This window comes from Amphiura filiformis, chromosome 7, assembly GCF_039555335.1.
Source record: "Amphiura filiformis chromosome 7, Afil_fr2py, whole genome shotgun sequence".
In the NCBI taxonomy this organism is placed as follows: domain Eukaryota; kingdom Metazoa; phylum Echinodermata; class Ophiuroidea; order Amphilepidida; family Amphiuridae; genus Amphiura; species Amphiura filiformis.
In genome coordinates this window covers 40,220,130-40,228,909 of record NC_092634.1, presented here as the reverse complement: position 1 = coordinate 40,228,909, position 8,780 = coordinate 40,220,130, and positions in this window count along the sequence as shown.

Below are 8,780 nucleotides of genomic sequence, written 5' to 3'. Positions count from 1 at the left end.
AGGTCAGTCATGTTAAGACATAATTGAAAATTGTTTGCAGTACAGACAAGTCTCGAATTGTTTCAGTGGTTCTTGAGATAACTCATATAATTTTTAATATTAAATGAGTTTGAATGCTAATGGTTAAACTTCAGTTATTAATCTATGAGTGACATAATGATTGAGTATGATTATTCCAAAACGTGACTTGTGTATCATCTTCACTCACGTCAACGTTTACTGTGTAATAAAACTTACGGTATCTCACAGAAAGATTTTTATTCGAAACGATCGTACAAGAAAAATATATCATGTCAAATGCACTGTTTTTAATGTTGAGTAAACCATCATGGAATTTGCGGAAATTGTATTAATTTTTGAATAGATGGAACCCAATTGTATACAATTGAACTCAAAGCATGACGGTTTAGTCGTGGTCGTTCAACTCCAAAAATTCAAAATACCGTAAAACCTCGTCTACAAGCATATATAGAGAGCGTGTGGGAGAGCGTGGCGCAATGGTTAGGGTACTTGCCTTTAGTGCATGAGGTCCCGGGTTCGATTCCCGGCGGTGGCGATTTGCTGGGATATTGAAAAGTCTGAAATTGATTGGCAACTTCTGTAGATTAAATTCAGACTTCCGCTCTCCCGATGGTTCATTTAGAATTGGGTAAATGAATCATGAAAGTTCTCCGTCCTTCGGAGGGGACGTTAAGCCGTCGGTCCCGTGTACAGAGTGCCATACCTGTACATGTATCTCGCAGCCAGTTTCGAAAAGAGTAGGGTGTTAACCCCTGACTGTTCCCCACCCGTCCCGGTGTTCAAATGGACCCCAATGGAAATAAGCTTCAATAGAGGCTTTCTTGGGTTATCCAGGGTTGTCAAAACCCGAACAAAACAAATAAAAAAATAAAGTGTTTTTATGAAAGCTAAATTAATTCATAACAAGCGTAAACATGCCAATACAATAGATTGGTCTTAAAATAATACTTGTTTGTATATGGTTGGATCCCTAATTTATTTGCTCAAACTCCATAATGGCGCAAGGATTAATGTAGCTTTCATCAGAAGCACTCTATAATTATGCTTGTAGACGAAGTGTTACGGTATTATTAGAAGCTGAACGTTACATCAAATTCAGAAACATTAATGTTCAATGACTGAACATTTTCCATGTTTACAAAGTCATGTTGAGAAACATGTTTGTAAATTGTTAAACGCGTGTTTTTGCAGATATTATTTTTCTCTGTTATAGTAACATGCATACTATTTCCTAATTTTGGTATTTTTATCGCGCAATTTCAGACCATACGCAGTACTCATGGAGTCGGTAATTTTCTTCATGGCAATAATGAAATTCTTGTTAAATGTTACACAGTGAAATTCATATTTTCTTACAAAAGATTTTCCCCGAAACGAATCAGACTATTTTGGTACTTTCAGTCGATTATCTTCTATTCATAACCTCATTAACATAATCGAAACATGCGGCCAAAACGCAAACGCTGAATGCGGTTACTGATATTCGATGTGGACCTCCGCGCGCGCCGTGTTGCGCGTCGAACAAATTGCGAGAGCACTGGCTTCCGTATTTGGAATGCGAGCTATCATATTTGCAAAGATTGTGATTCGCACTTCTGTTATTGATCGTCCTGTTTTAGCCTGATCGATTTTTGGAAAGGCAAAACAATTGTTTATTTTTGAAGAAAATAGTGTGCTATTTTGTAAAGTGAATAGATGAAAGTGAAGGTTATATAAATGAGGTTAATAACTTTGTATCTGTAATATGTCGGGCATAGTGAAAAAATCCAAACATTTTGCTTTGGACCTCGGAATGTCCCTTGGGGTTGCGCCCTCGGGATATTCCTCGGTTCCAAAGGCAAAATGTTTAGTTTTTTAACAATGCCCTCTAAATAACCGATGCGCAGTTATTAACCTCTAAATATTGCATACATGTTCATGTTACTCCTGATAGGCATGGCAGTGGAGGCAGCAACACCCCTAACCACAAAGGTTCACTTTTTGCTATTTTTACCAATGATAAGGTCCCAAATGGGAGGGAAAATAATTGACAAAATGTGCACTTTTTTGGTAATAAGGCATGCGACAAATAAATCCTGCATTCTGCCCTGGCTTCTGATATTAACAAAAAAATTGATGGCAAATGAACAGCCCAAAGCACATAATTGATTTCATTTACAAATCATTATATGTATTAACTTTTCAATTAAAAGTACATTTTTTGTTTATTCTTTTTTTTTTAATAAGGAAGGAGAATTTAATTACATTCGAATGTTCTTCCCACGGCATATAATCTTAATATTTATTGTGAAAAGTGTTACATCAATATTGAAAATGGAGGAATGGAATCAGCGATTGACCAAAATATTGTTTCAAATAATATAACGGATAAAGGGTGATATTAAAATACGAAGTAAAAGAATGTGTGAAAACTGATGTGCTTTAAGCGTTTCCCAGTCCAGAGAGACAATTTGGTAATAACGTGCGAGCGTTCTCAAGTAGCTGGATCACCGAGGAATTTAAATATATCTCCCATCATATTCTGAGAATATGAACAAGAAAGAGAGAAAGTGGAAGAACAAGAAGAAGGTCAAGAACAAGAGAATCAGGAGGAAGAAGAAGAATAAAGAAGAAGAGAAGGAGGAGGGAAAACCAGATGAAGAAGAATAAGATTATAATGAAGAAGAAAAGATATTATATAATAATTATAATATAATATAATATAATATAATATAATATAATATAATATAATATAATATAATATAATATAATACAATACAATATAATATAATATAATATAATATTTAGGTAAAATCATAGGTGAATTGAGCAATACAAATAATGTACTTACGATTAATGTATCTTCGGCATTGGGTCCAAGCAGCACGGAGTAATGAGAATAATTCAAATTCGTGAACCAAGCACCATGCGTGCGGTCGTCCTCAAGCTCGTCCGATTATGCTCTGCTCTCGGGAGGAAATGAAAACTTGAAGGTCTTTACTTTAGACAACTGAATGCCTTTACTGCACAGTCTTATAAATGTATGCGGGCAGAATAATGAGAATTTTAAAATAAAATAATTTGTAAATGAAATAGTGAGGAAATCAACTTCCACGTGCGAAATGTGGTCAGGAAGAATTAAAGCTTTGACTATTTATCGACCTGTGCAATAAAATATTCTGCGTTATTTTTGACAGCCATCAGACAGTAAAAGGAAGGATGTGGTCGCAAGTTACATTCTAGTAATGTTGTTAAAACCAAGACTAAATCGTGACCAAGGACTAGAAATATATCCTACTTGGGATAACCTGCTGATGCCCAAGGGGGCGGCGCTACATCGGAACATCCTATGACGTCATTCTGTCAATCATATGACGTCATCAGTGAGATATATCCCGATTGTAGACAAGATATCAACAGCATCACCATCTGCTGAAGACGCTAGTCGGACTAGTGAAAACGTTCCAGGTGAGCGAAAAAACAGTGTAGTGTTGAATTCAAAACTTTAATTCACAATACCATTTTTGTTATCAAAAGATGATTTTGGATTGAATAAAAAACTAAAATAAAAAATATGTTCACAGTTTTTACAATTCTTTTTGTTTAAAGACGGCTTAATGAGCTATGTAAAATCTATTAGCACCTTCTAACTGGATAATTGAAGTCATTTATACTTACACACGCCGAAAAGACTACAAATTAATACATTGAGTTTCATCTAATTAGCTTTGGTACCAACATATTTCTAACAGCAAAAGATTATTTTCATATTAGGCCCATGTACAGCAAGGGGAACGTTTGATGAAATTCACTTAAAACTTGAAGGTTAATTGTTGCAGAAGATCTCATTAATTTTGAAAGCTAAACATTTTTGGAAACTAAGAATTACGTATAAATATGTTCAAATTTAAATCACTATTTTTATAACTTATCAAAAATATTTTCGCTGACATTTCCCTTCCCTGAGTTAAGGGATCTGGAATGAGCGTTTTGAGCGTTTCGACAGTATTTTATGTGGGACATGAGAGCACATCAGACATATCGAATTGCATTCTGAATACGAAGAATGTCTTTCTGATATCAAATAATTTTATTTTTTGAAATTCACGATATAATACACATTTTGTGACAAATTATTAAAATTTGATATTTTTCACATTTTTGATATAATAACAGTCCTCGAAGTAAATTTTATAAATCTAGTGACATATTCTTAAAGTGTATGTAGCTGGGAGGAAAAGCCGACGATCAATTGAAAATGTTGACCTTTCATATTGAAAATATGGATTTTTTCCCAAAAAGACCTAATTTTTTTTGGTAAAAAAAAAAAAAAAATCCATATCTTCATACGCGAAAGGTCAAAATTTTCAATTGATCGTCGGCTTTTCATCCCATCTACATACACTTTAAGCATAAATCATCAGATTTATAAAGTTTACTTCGAGTACTGTTAAATATCAAAAATATCAACTTTAATCATTTGCCATAAAATGTGTATTACATTGCGAATTTCAAAAATCTAAATTATTTGATATCAGAAGGACATTCTTCGTATTCAGAATGCAATTCGATATGTCTGATGTGCTCTAATGTCCCACAATAAATACTGTCCAAACGTTCATACCCCACCCTTAAGATAGACAATAATTATTATTATTTGTCGATAATTAATTATCTACCTAAATTAGCTTGCCAAGGATTTTTCAGGTGAAAAAAAAACTTTTCAAAATATTGACTTGTATTTGAAGGTGTTATTTGTGAAAACATACAGGTGATGTACATGTCTCCCCTTTGTCACTACGAAAATATAATTATAAGTTAATAAAATAACGCGACCAAAACCCTTTAGACAAATTTCAGTCATATGATCATTACTCATTTACGACAACAAATGTCGAACAATGTGGAATCTTGAGACCGGATGATGGCAAGGTAGATGGTGCCCTGCACTCGACCCAAATTGACTGATCAGGAAATAATATATCCTTGTGCCATGGTGTCCTGGTTAAGTGAGAAATGTGATCTTTCACTCTCTCCAAGGTTTAGGTGTTTCTGCAGTTGTCTTGCATCCTTCCCTTATAGAGGTTATCCACGTTACTCATGTGTGACTTCTAACAAAAGGCGCTGATTCCTGTAGTATTCCTCATTCAAACCAATTCAATGCACGACCTCGGAGTTACTTGCATGACTTTGGCGGGCTATTTTGAAACATTCATTGTTGCACATGTAGGTGCTTCTTGTGAAAATCCTAAACAAAGTATAGCAGTCGCTGATAGGATATGCAACTTATAGAACACGGATAACCTCTATTCTTCCAGCATGTCCAGTAGTGTCGCATCTTGTTTCGGCTTGGCGTGAAAACCGGAGAGATATAGCCATTGATGCATGACCAAAGTTTATCATATATCAGCTTCAAGTAGATACTAGTAGTATAGACTGATTCCCCGGGGGGTCACTCCCATTGTGGCCTGTACACCATCCGCGATAATAAAAACGCGTAAAAAGGATAGTTTTTCGTGGATATGTACGATACGCGCGTAACGTGTTTAGGGTGTCAAAAACATGAAAAATTGGAAAAAAAAAAGGTATCAAAATTGCAATTGCCAATACGCAGAAATGAAATTTAGGGTATTAAATTTGATGCAAGTGTTATGACGCTATTTGCTTGCCATAGCTAATTTAAATATATATCGCTCCGCGGCGTTCTCTCCTCAATTACCCCGGACTATTATTCGGGGCAGTTGTCAGCCAGCCATAGCCGGAGGATGAACTAAGAATATTTCGCTCATCTATGATATTATTGTGATCACTTTGTTGATGAGAAATTAAAGTTTATTTGTGAAGTTATATTTTGCTCTCCGTTTGTTTCTGTTGAGTCTTTCCCCGTCTCAGATGGAAGATCTACTAGCCATGTATTTGGTTTAATTTCTAGTAATCAGATAACTGGTTAGTGGATCTTCACATGAAATCTGAGTCATAATAAATGGTGCAGAATCCGATCTTTTCCGGTACCAAGCAAGCTGTGACTGGCTGTCAGCTGCCCCTGGTGGGAAAAACCAACCCCCAGGTAAGTTAATTTGGTATTATTATTTATAGCAATATTGGATTGATTCATTGTATATGTATATATATATTATGTGATATTTTGGTAATTTTTACGAAAAATTCACGTTTGCTTCAGTGATATAGATTTCCCGCCAAAAGTTGATTTGTGGCGCGAAAAATGTTTGTAGAGTGATTAAATTAATTTATGGCTGACGCCCCTGAAGGTGCAGGTGAAGGTGCAGGTGAAGGTGCGGGTGGTCAAGCTGAAGGGGTAGCGATGGCTACAAAATATTGTATGGCGGGTTTTAGTCGGATCTATCATGGCCGACCGTCGGAGGATTTCGATGAATTCTGTAGACAGTTCGACGCGCATGCAATTTTGGCAAATTTTACAACGCCAAAACAAAAATTGGCATTCCAAACAAGGTTAGCTGATAATGCGTTAATATTTTTTAATAGTCTGAATGAAGAACAGACGGCTTCTATAGCGACCATCAAGCAAGCCCTGAAAGAAAATGTTGAGGGTGAGCGCTGGAAATGGCACTTAGAATCAAAACTTCTGTCGCGAAAACAGGCAAGTAGTGAATCAATTGATGATTATGCCGCAGAGATAATGAAAATATGTAGCCAATTAGGTAAGCCTACAGCGGATCAAATCTCTTGTTTTGTTCGTGGACTTTTGCCAGTTAACAGAGGGTTTGTAATTCCCAGGGAGCCACAAACGTTCAGGGAGGCTATTGACTATGCTAGATTGGGAGTGCTAGTGAATGAAACCGTAAAAGATACAGTTTCTATTCCCCCTTCAAGTTCAGTTTTTTCAGTCAAGCCAGAAGGTGAATTTTCATTAAATGATGTAATGACTGGCTTACAGAGTATGGACGATAGATTCAAGAGTTTGGAAAAAGATGTTCGAAACATTCAGATGGTTCAATCAGTTCAAGACGCCGAACAAAGGGGACAAAAGCAACGAACTCATCGTAATCGATATCAGTCGCCTCATCAAGCACATAACAATGCAAATGGGTCATTCAACTCAGGCCAGTCCAGAAATTTCAGGCCGCCCATTGTAATAGATGTGGACGATATAATCATATGCGTCGTCGTTGTTATGAAAGGTTCCATATTGATGGGCGTCCTTTAAACTAAATGACCCATCTGATACTATTCAAAGTGTGGATTCAAAACAAGTTCAGGAAAATTCAGATGGGAAAATAGGTATCTTACCTGAACGATTAAATTGTCAAACTCCTGTGAACAATTACTCTCCGTGTGAAGATGTTTGTGATCGGAGTCATACTTTGTATCCAACTGATGAACAGGTAATACACGCACAAACTGTACAGAAATTTATTTCGAATGATTGTAATGTAAACAAGAGCAGTAATTCTCCGTGTAATTCAGCTCAAGTTCCGCGCAATGGAAAATTTGATTCAAATTTTGCCGCGTCTGAATGCGATAGTGATAACGTTGAAACAGATTTTGATGAAGAAGTTTATATTTCTGTCACTATTGGTAGCCAAAACATTGACTGTTTAATTGACACTGGTTGTACAATGAATCTAATCGATCATGAGTACTGGCATTCTTTGGAATTGTCACACCAAATTGCAGTGTCAAAACCGCGATTAACAAAAGCCCGTACCGCTAACAAATCTGTGTTGCAAATCAGTGGTTTTGTTGTTGTTCCGTTGTTTATTGAAGGTGCAAAATTTCTCGTGCCAATGTATATTGCTCGAAATCTTAGTCAGGAAATCATGTTGGGAAAAAGATTCCTAAAACAGCATAAGGCCAGATTAGATTTTAACACACAGAAATTGCGATTGTTTAAGAGGAGTAATTTACGTGTAATTGAAAGGCAAGAAATTCCGCCTCATTCACAATCAGTGGTGCGTGCGAGGTTATCGAATAATCTTCCAAAAGGCACAATAGGATTATGTCAGGGAGGACGGAGAGTCACTGCTTTAGGAGTATTGATTGCCAATACAGTATCAAGTGTTCAACCTATTGCTAACAAATCTAGTTGTAGTACTCAATTACTTGTGTTAAACACTAGCAATGAACCAATTGTGTTGTATCCTAGAACAAAACTTGGTACATTTACACTTGTAAATAACAGTGAAATCATTCATTTTACCGATATAGATGACTCTGTAGTAGATGAAGTACCTGTAGCATCAGTCCATGTAAAGGCACAGAATTCGCCAGATCCTAAGGTACGTGAAGTTCTTTCTCAGGTCAATTTCAATGATTCTCATTTAACTGAAACCGATTCAGATATGTTATCTGATCTTATATCTGAGTATGTAGACGTTTTTCAAACCAAAGATAGTCCTAGAGGAAGATATACGAAAATTGAGCATGTCATAAGAACTGGTAATCATCCGCCAATCAAATGTCGTCCTTATAGACAACCTCCTCATGTGCAAGCAGAAATACGTAAACAAGTCAATCAGATGTTACAAGATGGTTTAATCAGAGAATCCACCAGTAGTTGGAGTTTTCCTGTTGTAATGATTCCTAAACCTGATGGTACACTAAGATTCTGTTGTGATATGAGATTATGTAACCAAATTGTGGAAAAGAATAATTTTCCTCTATCTCACATAGATGATGCATTAGATAGCTTAGGCGCAGGAACACCAAATTATTTTTCCACACTAGATTTAGCGTCAGGTTATTACCAAATTGGACTTGAAGAAAGCTCAAAACAAAAGAGTGCTTTCATTACACAAGAT